This window comes from Oryzias latipes, chromosome 21, assembly GCF_053564925.1.
Source record: "Oryzias latipes strain Hd-rR chromosome 21, Olatipes_Hd-rR_3.1".
Classification (NCBI taxonomy): Eukaryota; Metazoa; Chordata; class Actinopteri; order Beloniformes; family Adrianichthyidae; genus Oryzias; species Oryzias latipes.
Window position 1 is genome coordinate 14,297,604 of NC_136257.1, and position 15,149 is coordinate 14,312,752.

The window sequence follows — 15,149 nt, forward strand, 5'->3', positions numbered from 1 at the left end:
TAAAATACTCATTATTTTCCAAAGTCACAGGGAGCCACAACAGATGGATGAAAGAGCCACATGTGGCTCCGGAGCCATGGATTGCCGACCCCTGTCCTATGAGCTCTGGCATCAACAAGGCATTTCTACCCACAGAACTGCAACTCACTGGATATATTCTCTTTTTTGGACCATTCTCTGTGAACCCTAGAGATGGTTGTGGGTGAAAATCCCTGTAGATCAGCAGTTTCTGAAATCCTCAGACCAGAACGTCTGGCACCAACAACCATACCGAGTTCAAAGTCACTTAAATCACCTTTTTTCCTCATTTTGATGCTCGATTTAAACCGCAACAGATCTTCTTGACCACGTCTGCATGTCTAAATGCATTGAGATGCTGCTATGGGATTGGCTGATAACAAATTTGATTAAATGAGCAGGTGAACAGGTGCGCCTAATATTAAGTGGCCGGTGGGTGTATGTTTTATTGAACTCCTTTACCTTTTAAAGGGAAGCTTCAAATTTTTTTTTTTTTACCCCAAATTTCATGTAGCATTTTTTCATACAGTATGTCCGTGAAAAGATTTTCTGGAATTGGAGTGGTCTTTGTCTTGAGTCCCACTGATGTTTTGTCTCAAATGATGTTCAAATGTTACATTCCCATGCACATGTACCTGTGCTCTCTGTTCAGAATGATCTTGCACATGATGTTAAAGAGAGCGACAGAAACAATAATCAACACCTTCGGTTCACTCACAGTGGAACAAAAACATCAGAAGAAACTCTGATCTGGAGTTTCATCAGTTTGTTTTGCTCAGAAACTGATATTCAGGTCAGCTGGGGGAAGAAGCTACTGATTATTACTGTATGTAATTTAAGAGTTCAAATCAGCACAGTCAAAACAGCCTCTGTTTGTGCATGCAGGTTTGAGTGGATGCTGTCTGAAAGAAATAAGCTCACATGCATGTATGTCTGTCATTGGTGTCATGAAAAGAGCTGTGTTTTCCTACCCTGTATAACACCACACATGTCTGGATTACATGGAATCTACAAATTTTGATCTGCAAAAGGGAGTGTCTTCATTTGGCCAAAAATTCTCCCATTTTATTAAACACATTTCCGACTGACTTTGACTGTTAAGACATAAATGTTAGATTTTGAAGATTTGTTGTTAAGAAAGTGTTTCACTCAAAAAGAGAGATAAAATAACCAACCTTTCTTGTCTCTTTATAATGCTGCTTCAGGATCCAGTGACCTGCTTTTTACCTGTGACCTCAAACCAACAAAACAGGGAACCTGTGGGGTGCTGTGACTGCAGCAGAGATAAGGATAGAGGCAGATTACTTTGGAATTTGGGGCTATATGTCGAAACTTCTCTGCTTCCAAGGCTTGTTTTAAGCCCCATCCTTGCCTCACTCCATAATCTACTGGGTTTTTCCTCCATGGGTACATCTGTGCCTTGTTAATTTATAACAGAAAAAAAAATCATTAAAAGGTCATTACAGTTTTTTTCCTTTCATTGTTTGATGCCCTACACATGCAAAACAGTCTTTATGTATTTCAGCTTTGTTCTGCATGTCTAAAAAAGACAAGCAAATCTGTAAAAGGAGCACATTTTTTGAAGGTAAAAAAATGTCGATCCCAATGGTCTTTGTGGTAGCATATAAAATCAGATCCTGTTGGCTTTCCATCTTTATGACATGGCGCCTTTTCCTGCTAGCAGTAGCCATCAGAAGAGGGCTCTGTAAGATGGTTGACACATTCAATGTTCTTCTGCTGTCATGAAATGCTGCATGTCCAAAAATGATACTATGAAGTGATTTGTACTCCACTTTCAGGTGAGTCTAACCCGTAGCACAATTCTTATCTCAACAAAGTTGTCTTTTTCAGGATCATCTAAACTGCTGAGTGCTTTGGTCTTTGTTTTATCTTCTCCAGCAGTTCAAATAACGTATTTTCCACACTATACTGGATTACACAGTGGTGCTCAAACCCTGGAAGAAATTATGATTTTGTGGCATTTGTGCAAAAAAAGCTTTCTTCAGGCGACCCAACCATGCAGGCATTCTCAGTTCCTTGGATATCTTCTTAAATCCCTTTCCTGATTTGTACAGTTCAGTTACCTTTTCCCGAAGATCTTTTGACAGCCCTTTGGCTTTCTCCATGACTCAGGATCCAGAAATGTCAGTGCAGCACTGGATGAAGGATGCAAGGGTTTCTCTGTTGGGAGTCCAGAAACTCCAAGACCTTTTAGAACAAAGTCGTCAAGTTATGTACACTTTTGAACAGCATCATTTGGGAAGTTTCTGTTGTCATTAGGATTGAAAAAGGGTAAACATAATTTTTTGATAATAAATGGTTTCACCCAACCACTAACTGAGTGGAAAAAAGTGTTTGTGTTATCATTCATATTCTCTGAAAAACAACTTCCAGGGTATGTCAATCGCACTGTAGATGATTGGTCTATTTTTCAAGTTGTGTCATGTATCCGGCACACCAAACTAGAAGGTGCCTCAAGCAAAACAAAAGAGTCAGAGATAAGTCATACTTCAGTCTGACTTAACCAACTGTATTCACAGTAACTCTAGAATTTGTTTGTAACACGCACCGTTTGCTCAAATCGCGCCGCAGGACCTCAGATTGCGTTTGTACCATTGACTTACATAAAAACTGGCCATCTCTGCTGCGCAAATCGCATTTGCTGTTTAACCCTAACCTGTAATCCTAAACTTAACCCTTCCTCTGGGTTTTTAAAAAGAAAGTTCTGCACTGACCACACATATTTCATTTCATTTTATTTGCTGTGCAAGTAAACTCAACAATTTTCACAGTTTCTGAGACTGTCAGTCAGTGTCGTTTGTGCCCCCCCCCTTTGTCAAGCTCTCCATGTATGCAATACACAGCTTGCAGAAAAGGGGGATCGAAGGTGGAGCTACTCAGCTCAGCACCCCTTTAGAGGAGATTTTGGCAACAGAGGCTTCAGATAAACATGAAATATGGCTTTTTAGGACATTTAAGTTTTGGGATTTTGGTTAAAAACTTTATAATCATAATTAAAACACCACTGGGAACATTTAAAAAAATTGTCATAGGTGGACTTTACAGACCTTGTTGCGTGTTTAAGCAGAGCACACAGACAGGCCTCTTTGCTTTTTCTATTCTTCTTGTGAATCCATGTGACGGATTGTCCCTATATTCTATCACTGTCTATAATTTTTTTGCCCCTTAAACTGTTTATCATCTGCCTTCTGCTTAAAGAGCAGCCACACGTTCCTATGATTTCCGCTTATGGAACACAAATACTCCTGTGGTGTGCCAAGGGAACTTTCGTTCAAAAGTAGCTTGAAGTCTTTTTGGTGGCTGATCTACAGATTTTAGTTTTTTTGTTTCACCTTTGACGAGTCTAATGTAGGCAATTTCTGACGCCCCACTAGTCCTGGAATCATTGATGTTCAGCATCTTAATTGGCGTTCCTTTGTATTAGTGCACGAACAACTGTTTTCTCTGTCGTTTCAGCTGTTGAGGACATTAGTCAGAGCAGGCAAAAGTGCAAAGAGTTAATGATGTGTGTTCTGTTGGGTCAGAGGTGTGGGGGTGGATTTTTGATCAAGTGATGGCTGAAGGTCAGAAATAACTCTGTCTCTGCGAGGCTAGAGGAACAGAGGGGACCCAGACATGACAGGGGTCAGTGATAAGCAGAGAGGCCACAGGGCAAAGTTATGGACCAGTATTAGAAGCTACTTGTAGCCATGGCAACAGATTTCTCTTTTCCTTTCGATCACGAATAAGCCTGATGAAACTAATATAAAAAATTCAAGACTCTGGCTTTCTCGTCCTGTGATCTCTGACATAAATATCCTGATATTTTTAGCTATGGAGCAAAAATTTCAATTGCCAGGGGCTCCTTCCTTAGTTTGGATTTTTACTTAGGATAAAATTAAGTCAAATCTAAATGTGCAAAACTGAGAATGTTTATTTTTAACCTTTCAGATTTGAAACCCTGCGGCTTGAAATTTTGGTGTAGCATCTTTATTTCTTTTTTTTAAATCTTTCATAAATCCAGCTTATCGTGCAAACTTTTGCTCTGACAATCAAAAATCTGGACTCAGCTCACAAATACTTGAATTGAAAAATGAATTCAAGCTTTGACTGTAGATTGTCATGATCCTGCACTGTGCACTGCCTGCAGCACCCTCAGGTACTTGGCCTCATGCTTCCCACCTGTTTTGCTGCCTACTTAAACAGGTGAATTCACTCAGCAGCTCTCTGCCAGATAGTACTCCTCCTTGTTCTCCTTTTTCAGGTTTTTTTTTTTAAGCTCAGTATTTTTGAGGTTTCTAGAGTCTGACCAGTGACCACACTGTCCTACTGAGCACAGCTTTTTCCGTCTCCTGTGAAACTTCCTACAGTGGGACTTAAAATAAACACTTTCTAGTACTTCTAGAGGTTTTATTTTTTATTTATTAAATGTTCCTACTGTCATGACTCTTGATAGAGGTTCATATTTGGGATGCTTGGACATGTGGGACAAATCCTACCCCAGTTTCTGGACTATTGACTGTATCTGAGGGTGCATTCAACGGCACACTTTTGGTTCTCTTAAACTGAACCAGAGTTTGTTTCCCCCTATAATCCAGAAGAAATTTGCTGTTAGAATGCACCCAAGTGGACCCTGTTCTAGGACCAGTAACCGCTCTCTGACCCATCTTTCGAAGTGATCTCAGTTTGTTTCCAATTGGACTGAGCTTCAGTTTACTCAGAGCTTCCCTGTCTGAATATACTTTTTGTAGTTTTTGTAAATTGCCCTAATGCAAGTGTAACTTTTGGAAGACATTTTAACAGAAATGATTGAATGAATTCAAGTTAAAACATTTTGTATACGAGATTTTACTTTGGTATTGTCACAAGAACAGGCAAACGGCTGGATCCAAATGCAGCAGGCTTATTAGCTCAGCTGAAAGTCCACACAGCTGAATCAGGATTAGGCAGGCAGGGGTAAATAAGGAGCATAGGAGCATCAAAGGAGAAACAGGAGAAGTCAGGGTCCAGGTGAGATTCGGGGCAGGCAAACAAAGTCAAATACAGGATAAGGAGCCAGAAGATCAGGCCTTGACATACCTGCTCAGTAAAAGAAAGGCAGAGTGGCATAAACTACTTCCTACGTAGTGAAGCTCAGTCCCGTGCTTAAGTATCCTGTTATTGATTGAGTGAATGAAAGTCAGGTGTGCGGCCTCAAGGACGTGTGCGCTGGGGTTGCTGGGAGATGTAGTGTGGTTAGAACTCTGGAGATGGTTCCCGCTGGTGACCAGAGAATTTGTCACCAGTGATTTGTTCTTGTTCATTTTTAGGTTTACATGGAGTTTAACAGATTGTAGGAAAGAATCTCAGGCTTGAGTTCTACAAAAGCATCAATCAACACAAATCCCGACTCATTGAAATATTTTGTTCAAAGAGGGGCAAAACTGAACAGTTGTGCCAACTTTCAAAGCAAACTAAGGTGAGCACTTATTAATGAGGCTTGAAAGTAACAAATTCTCAAAAGAAGGAATAAGTAAATCACTTTGAAAGACTAAAAATCTCACAATTATTCTCAAGTATTGTCTTTCGGTTAACACTACCAGGCCTTGTTGCCATCAAGAAACACATAGAAAAAAATGTATTTTCAATTCCTTTAGAGTATTCTAAACAGTTACCTCTGGTTTAAGATTTTCTTTATACTTACTAGTTGTCTCATTTCTCCCTAATTTCTTGTTTTTTGTATTTCAGACTAAGGAACCGACTGGTGCTGAGAGGAATTTCTGTTCAACTCAGGGACAACTTTGATTTTTACAGTGCATACTCTGTAAGTAGAAATTTACATCGACAAAGGATATTAATCGGTCCTTCCAGAATTTTATGATGATACAATCACACCAATTCTGCAAAATTAAATAAATCCCACAACTTTTTCTCCAACACTGCAACTTTGGCCAATCGCTCTAATTTTAAACAAGTTCCACCCTAAAGCACTCCTCAAACACGTATAGAGGCTCAAACATAACCACTCAAATTAGCCTTTTTTTAATTGGGGTTACATAAAACTGCACTTAAAAGAAATGGGAATAAAGTCTCTGCTTAGAAATGAATATGTCCTCTTACAGACTTAAAACAAATATAACTTTAATCTTAATTTTTTGTAAAACTGTCTAAACGTCTGGCTTTTTGTGGCACAGCATACATGAGAAATGGCTGCAAGATCCTAGAGATATTGAATAATTAGATCTTAATGAAACAGAAGACATTTTTACCACGGTCTGAGTTTTTTTTTACATGCTATATATTAGTATACATACAGTATTGCATGTGTCTATTTAAATGGGAAATAGTTTTCCCTTGAGTGGTTCTGCTGCTTTACCTGATATTTAAGTCCACTTGACTGGATTCAGGTTTTTATAGAATTCAATGACATCTGGTTGTATTTTAAACGTAGTGAAATAACTGCAATCAGTTATTACAACTTAAATAATTTTTCCAATTTAGACTGTTTATTCTAATTTGATGAATTATAAAATTTGTTTTTTGCCTTCTGTCATTAGGGCAATGACTCTTTCCTGAACCTGATTTGGGGATCCTCTATGTTGAACGGGAAGGGTGTTCTGTTGCACCTCTGTTCACATCATCATCAAGAGAGATAAAGCAAAGAATAACAATGAAGACTTTCCAAAGGCTGTCTATATGGACTGCATCTCAACAACCCAAAGTCAATGAAGAACGCATTCCAGCTCATCCAAAAGGTACTGCTCATTTTAGGACACAATGAACTTAAACCAAGAATCCAGAGACTAAAAAAACCAGCTGACTCCATCAGTTCACCTGGTTTGCATCATGGTTTTTTTTTTTAAAGAAAACATTTATGTTTTGTGAACGCATATAAAACATACATTAAAAATACTAAAAGTGCAGTGTTTATTTCAGGAAAAGATTAAATTCCTCACTCTAAACTACTACAGTAAGTTATGCATGCATCCTAGTTGTTTCAAATGAAGGACTGAAGTGTTTAAAGCTGCATTTCTGCATTGTTCCTGTGAACGTGTATGCGGTAAAGTAAACATTGGGGTATATTCATTTAATTAAATGAAAGGACTTAAGTAAATTAAATGTTTGATTTACACCTACATATGGGGCCCCATACACCTACAAACCAAAGGTTGTTTTTGTATATAATTTACTTGTTATTCTAGGTTGTTATAACTTTACTGGATGTGTAAATTCTAAACTGTTTTTTGAAAAAAGGATGTACTTATGGTTATATGTGAAGACTACTATTTTATTAAGTAAACAGTACTAACAACTATGTTAACTCACCGTTGTGAGTTCATTAAACTAAACTTGTCTAGTTTTGCATCTATGTAAAAACTTTTTTTAAATAAATTTGGCAATCTGCTTCTATTCTCTGTTCTGGTAAACTCAACTAATCCAGGTTCAGAGTACCGGTAATAAAATGTTATTCTGTTAATGTGTTTATTATCTGTTTATGGCTGTTTATTTCTCTATAGAAGTTCATTTGATTTCAGCGTTTGGGGACCAGTGGGTACTTCCTGTTTGGAAAGAGACGGGGAGGGGTTCACTCAGTCCATTTCTCATATGCAGTCAATGAGCCTTGCATACACTTATAAGAAAAGGAAATTCAATTTCAATTCAATTCAAATTTATTTATATAGCCCATTATTACAACAATGGTCGCTTCATACCGGTAATTGTATATTAGACATAAAATCATAACAAACATGAAGTCATAACTCAGTAGGTAATGGCTAAACTAAATTAAACAGACTAAGTTAAACTGGGCATCCCTGCCCTCAGACCCTCCTTCTCGGTAAGAAAAAACTCCTAAAGAAAACAAATTCCGGAAAAAAAAGAAGAAAATTCAGGGGTGTCCACATGAAGAATGGAGGCGATGTACCAGAACTCTTAGAGAAGAATTATCTTATCTAATCCAACAACTACATATTTAAGTAGTCCAGCAGATGACCTTCATCCAGATTGGTGGGGGGACGACTGGGGGCGCGAGACGAGTCAGAAGTAGGGTCCACAACCAAGTGTAGGAGCAGGAGCAGAGACGAGCCGAAATGGATTGGTCTAAAAGATTCTTTAAAGCACATTAACACCTTCTTTTTGGTCTCCTGTAAAAGTCTATCCAAATGCTTCAGTTGATTCAAACCCTCTTTTTTTTGGAACCACTTTTCCCGTACGCATCTCTCCTGTCCTAAAGAAGCATCGCTGGCTCTCAGTCCATCTCAGAACTGAGTTTAAAATCCTCTTCACTTTTAAAATCCTTTCTGACCTGACCCTTTGTCATGTCTCTGATCTCCTCCAGCTCCAACTACTCGTTCACACACTCATATCCTCTTCAAGTTCTCTCCTTTCCACTCCATCTGATGCTTTGTTCACTATGTGGTTAAGAGAGTTCAGCAGATCTGCTCCTCGTCTACTGGATGACCTTCACGCCATAAATTCACAATGAGTGTTTAAATTAAAACCTTTTAGGTGGCTTGAGATGAAAAAGTATCTTCTTAACTTTTAGACATTGGAATTTATTTGGTTCAGTTGGATGGGTGTTGGACTGCCAAGCATGAAAAATAGGTTCACCGTCCAGGGAATGCAATGAGCCAAAACCCAATGTAGGTCCTTGGGCAAGATCCTTCGTGCTACTGCCTAAACTATGCAGCCACAAAGACCCAAATCTGGGTTTCCCTGTTCCTGTCCCCAGCCCAGACAAAATACAGATGTGCTAAACTAATAGCCAAACCCATGTCTACTAAACACACAAAACAGAAAGCACTAAACCTGAATCAACAAAACACGCCAAACAGAAAGTACGAAATCCACGAATACTAAATGTATGAAAGGACAAATCAAAAGCACTAAATTGGCAACTACTAAAAGAAAAACCAAAAGACCTAAAAGCGCAAATACTAAAACCGATAAACAAAAAGCACTAAACCAGCGACTACAGAACACAGTAAATGAAAAGCACAAACCCGTGACTAATGAACACATTAAACACAAAGCACTAAACCAGCGACTAATGAAGGCGCTAAAAAAAGCACTAAACCAGCAAGTACTTGTGGCAGGATGAGCTAATTGAGGCACAGGTGTAGTCACTTTTCCTGGTGCTGCTGATGAGCACCAGCCAGCTACAAAAGAGGACTGAGCTGGGCTACGGGCTATGACTGGTCACTATTCTAACCGTCACAGACTTCCAAGATCTGTGGAAGGTCAACATGGGGTAACCTCTCAGGCGGTGTCTGTGGTCTTTAGGCCATGGACATAGTTTATTCCAATTTTTGTTGTTGTTTTTTTCATTGTCAGGTCGACGATGCAAACTGTAGGGGTGGATTGTGGCAGGATGAGCTAGTCACTCATCCTTGTGCTGCTGATGAGCACCTGGACAGCTATTAATGAGGACTGAGCTGGCTCTCCCTCAGTTCCTGCTGAGACCGCCTCCTGTTCTGGGTTCCTGCTCCTGTCAGGAGCCGGGACTTGCTGCATGCACATTCTTCCTGTTGGTTGCTGCATTTGTGGTGTCCTGTTTTTATTTTACTGCAATGTTTGTCGTAATCTCTCGTCACACAGCGTATCTGCGTGTTACGGGAAAGGGCGAAGTGGAACGGAGCGCATCACTCCCTGCCCCTCCCTTTAGGTGCAATCAGCGCTAATCGGTATGTGTGTGATGTGTGCCTCTTCACCCTGCATGTCCTCTGGTTGCGGCTGAGTAGCTCGGTTGGTAAGGTGAGAAGCTACCATGCAGGAATCCAGGGTTCGATTCCCGGAGGGGAAGAAACAATGGTACTGGGGGCAATTACCATATTAATGGCGAGCAGTTAAACATCACTCAGTGAGGGTCCTTAGGCAAGACCCTTAACGCTAGACCCTTAACGCTACCGCCTCCCGAGCGCAGTTCAGTTGCAGCTCACCGCTCCCCCAGGGGATGGGTGAAATGCGGAGAAGAATTTCCCCATTGAGGGATAAATAAAGTATCTGAAGTGATAAATAAATAATGCCCTGCTGCCCGTCTTCTGGTTTGCCTCCACAATGTTGTTTGGTGGAACCCACTGCTGCTGGGACAGGTTTTTGGCCCCTCTGTGGGAGTGTTTCTACAGGTGTTGTTCACAGTTCCCCTTCATCCACTCCGTTGGTCCGTCGTCCGACGACTGCGTCTCCTCCCCAACCTCGCCTGCGGCCGATCACGTGACTTTGCAGGTGCTCCTGGGAGTTGGAGGCCTGTAGGGACTCATGACCACCTACCCCTTCCTGGCGACCTGTAAAGAGGACTCTGGTACACAAGTTGGGATTCACTTGTTTGTTGTGTTTGCTTGATTTGCACCATATACACTTGCATGTGACTGGGGTATTTTTGTTCTGTCTTCAGTTTTGTTTGTGTGTACCACCTGTACGTACAGGTTGGCTTGTGGCCCTTCTTGTTTTTATTGTTCTTAATTTTTCATATTACAAATATTTTGTAAGTTGGAACCAGGTCTCCAACTGGTCGAGTGCTCAATTTTTTTAGTGTGCCTGAACCGATTGTGTTGCCACATACTGCAGACGCTAAACAAAAAGCACTAAACCAGCGACTACTGAAGACGCTAAACAAAAAGCACTCGCAAAATCCCACTAGGGGTGTGGTGATTTAGTTTAGCTACGATTCGATTTATATCATAGTTGGGGTTGACGATACAGTTTATGGTCCATATAGGTTCACTGACCTCAAATCGATCCAGGACATCTTTAGCCAAAACTTTAACCAGTGTGACTCAGAGATAAACACCTGGGTACTGAACAATGCAGGTGAAGCTTTCCACAATCCTAGTTTTTCCTACAAGATAAGTGTAAATTAAATATCTGCACAGTGAACAAGAATTAATGGCAAATCCATTTACATATTGGTGTCCTAAAGTTTAGCCCACTGCTGTTTTTACACATTCAAATAATCCAAAGTATCCGCACTGTATGGTCACGTCTTTGTTAAATTTAAAGTGTTTCTACACATTGGACTGGAATGATGGTCTCATAAGTTTTTGCTGTTGTCACATCTGTGTTGTCCGCTGTGATGACACTTGGTCATTTTTACATTCTAGTAATATAAACCTACCGTGTCTCAATCCAAATGGTATTTTACAGATTGATTGCAATCAATTTACCCGATTTTGAAACTATTTTAATAGTGTTTTATGTTCATGACAGTCGAATCCAAAAAGGTAATCAATGAAGGAGAATCAAGAGCACCCTGAGAAGATGGAGAACATGATCATACAGATTTTAACGTTTTCGAGCAAAGCCTAATAAAGTTTCTGTTTGGAAGGTACATGTTTCCACAGCAGTGAAAAGGGGTTGTACACTGTGTTCAGAAAATTGACAGTTTTACGAGTGTTCGGTCTTTTTAGTTTTTGCTTGGTGTATGACCTTTTAGTATTACTTCTGGGTTGCCACAGCAAATCAGCTATCACTGATTCACAGGTGGTTTCGCCAAGAATTTTGTGCCGGATGCCCTGTATCACCAAGAGTCCTGAAAGCCTGCACAGAGCAGCTAGCAGAGGTATACACAGACATCTTAAACCTCTCGCTATCACAGGAAACTGTGCCCCGAATCTTCAAGTCTTCAGTGATCGAGCCAGTCCTGAAGAAAACACACGTCACAACAATGAACGACCTGAGACCTGTGGCTCTCACTCCTGCAACGATGAAGTGCCTGGAAAAGCTGGTTCTGTCAAATATCAACACCTTGGCCGCTGAATCAGTAGACCCCCACCAGTTTGCCTACCACCCCAACAGATCAGCAGAAGACGCGGTGGCCCTGGCACTTCACTCCACACTGCAACATCTGGACACCAAGAACACGTACACCCAGTTACTGTTCATGGACTATAGCTCTGCCTTCAACACCATCAGGCCCCTGAAGCTGACTGCAAAACTCACAGAACTGGGAATACCAACACCCACCCGAAACTGGATACTTGACTTTCTCACTGACCGACCACAGGTGGTGAATATAGGGAAAGAAGGTCTCTGCAGAGCTGAGAGTCAGTATCGGATCACCACAGGGGTGTGGTGTTCCTCTGAAAGGTTGGGATGCTGCAGTATTCACATTCATTTATATTTATATTTTATACGTTGTACTTTTGTTATCTAATTTTATTCTCTTTTTAAATTGTCTTTTTTATATTCACCCTGACCTGAGAGATGCCAAAGAGAAATTCTGATGTGCTGTATGTGCAAACGGCAATAAAACCTTGAGTCTTCCTGACACAACCAGTACAGTATTTTATCCTGGCTGGGGACCGGCACTGAAGGACCCAGACTTGGGCCCCCTTAGGGCCACATAATAGGCAGTAGCACGAAGGGCCTCACCGAAAGACCCACACTGGATGAAGCTCATCGCCCCCTGATTTCCAATGTGCCAGTCCTGTACTTAACCAAACTAACCTGCTCAATTTCTGTTTGATGACAGTAAATTTGAAGCTGCATATTTCATGAACACTGATCTCTTTTAAAGATATTTATCATCTTCTTTAACACATGTCTGCAAGCTCAGCATGTCAGTTCATCCATAACATAATGAAGATATTCAAGTAGTGAATGTCCTTACGCTTTTTTCCCTTGTTGACTCTATTGTGATTTAATTTAAGAAATTCATTTATTCAGAAATGCTGACTCAACAGGTTAGCAGATGTGATGATGCCTTTCATTCCTACCTTGAATCTCTGTGCACACTCACACATGCACACACATGTTTCCATCTCCCCCAGCAGATGAGTTCCCTCGCTGGGTCTGCAATGAAGTGGAATAATCTAATAACACTGCGTGCTCAGCTTTGATATGATGTGATTTAGCCAGGTTGCTGTTTGTAGAGACTAATTTAGAATTAACTGTGATTAGCATTTTTCACCTTCTAAGGTCTCTAGTGTCTGAATGGATCCTCTCGACCAGCTGGCGCTTAAACAGCGCTCTACTTGAGTGTTTATGTCTGTGGCTTCATTTCATGAAAGTTTACCTGTATAGATAGGAGACTCGCAGGAGTCTCTTTTGTAGTGCACACAGAGGAAATGAGGACCAGTTTACAAGAAAAAGGGTTTTCGGTTTCCAGGGCTTTACTTTTGCTGGTGTCAGTTCAGATGGAAGGATTAAGATTCAGCAAGCTTCTTTTCACTCTCCTCTCCTTCTCCAGCATGCGGTAAATTGAATGTTTACCTCAGTTTTGTTATTCCTGCTGTGTTGGGCAGACTTGTGTGAAGAGAGAGAGACACACTCTAAAGTTTATGTAATTTTGGTTTGACTATCTTTCCCATGCACCATTCAGTATCACAGCTATCTGTCATGTGTTAATGTTAACCAAAGGCTTTTTAAACTTATATAAAAAAAGAATCACTAAAGAGTTTTTTTTAGACAACTGTATTTTTTCGTCTTTCTAAATTGATTGCAGCAGTACGTGCTGTGGGGTCTGGAATCATAAGCCATGAGTCAAAGCCCCTCGCCCCTTTAGGGTCAGACAACCTTCACATCCTCTGCAGTTGCAAGTTGGTCAAGCTGACATAGGGGCACACTAACGGATATTTTTATCAACTTTACATGGAGATGTACCTTTTAGTCTAAAGGAGTGTATGAGACTGCTCTCTGGGCAACCGTCGATATTGCCGGTAGAACCTCCATCGAGACCTTTATTCAAGCTAGGGATCACACTGATATGGTATAGTTGATGTAATTGTTAGAACACTTGCCATTACATTCACAGTATTAAAGTATCACTAATAGTTTCAAAAACACAGCCTCTAAGCTGCTTTGCAGAGTCTGCAAAACAAGCTAGCTATCACTCAAGCACGATGCAAAATGACTAATTTGCTGGCTAAAACAAAACCACGAGGCATTGTACTGACTAGTAACTTTGTGGTCCAATGTCAAAACATATTTAAAAGATTATATTAAGGTTAAAGCACAAATAGTTCGAAAACTTCACTTACCATAAGGCAGATCATGTTCTTCCACCCGCTTCCTCTTCAATCTGCACCTAAAGCCAGGGACGGACGCGCTTCTGCTCCTAAAATGGCGGATGCATTGAGCGCAGATCAGGTGATGTCATTACAGACTGGATTAACATAATTTATTTTGGTTATATTTACAAATTCAATAACCTTTTTAAAAGGAAATAATATGCGTTTGAATTACTTAAATTAATTAGCAAGAATGAAAAATGTCATAAAATGTCATAAAATAATCAAAATGAACTAAAACATATTTGAAGCATTTACAGGCCAGAATCAGCTTTCTCAGTGCAGGTTACATCAACACTTGGAAAATGTAGGTGGGGCCTTAGACTTGCTGTTGTTGTAATAACTCTGAAAGAGTCTGATCAGTTTGACAACGAAGATATGACACTGGGGAATTTACTGTGTACCTGCTACAAAGGCGTTTAGTCACCTCCAGCAGTGTCGTGCGGTCAGATGAGGCAAGTGAGGCACAGCCTCACCTGTCATGATTGTGATGAACTAGAGTAAATAAAGGTAAGGTAAATAAAGTTAATATTATTTTCCATGGATCTGCGTTGAAGATCCATTTTCAGTTGACTCAACACCTTTTCCGCAGTTTATGAGGTTAAAATAGCAGAATTTGAATTGTTGCTCGATCACAGACGGAGCGGAGACTCCAGGTGAGGCTCGGGAGTGCTGTGCTTCATGTCTGATGGCAGGACTCAATGTTAATAGAGACGTGCGGTGAGAACGCTGCTGTATGCTTGCAGAAAAAGCAGCAAATGAAGCAGGCCTCACCAGCAGGGGGCAGACGTGAGCTGACAGCTGCTTTGTAGCTACACTGGTGCAGACAGTAGAAACAGACTAAGGACAGAGCTTTTTGTGGAGAAGGATCGGCGCATGGACTCAAAAAATAAGGCCACACATGTTTTTCAATTTTTGTTTAAAAAAAAAAACATGGGAGTAAGTGGGAATTTTTTTTGAGTAAAACTAAATTTTAGGCCCAAAGAATTCTTTTTACGATCATTTTCACAGACATCATTTGATAACATTAAAGCACCAGAATTTGAACTTGGAAAAATACTATAAATAGTTACTTGAGGTAGAAATGAAAAGTGTGCCGAACACATCTGTATACTTTAATTTGTTTACAGTATACATGAAGAATTT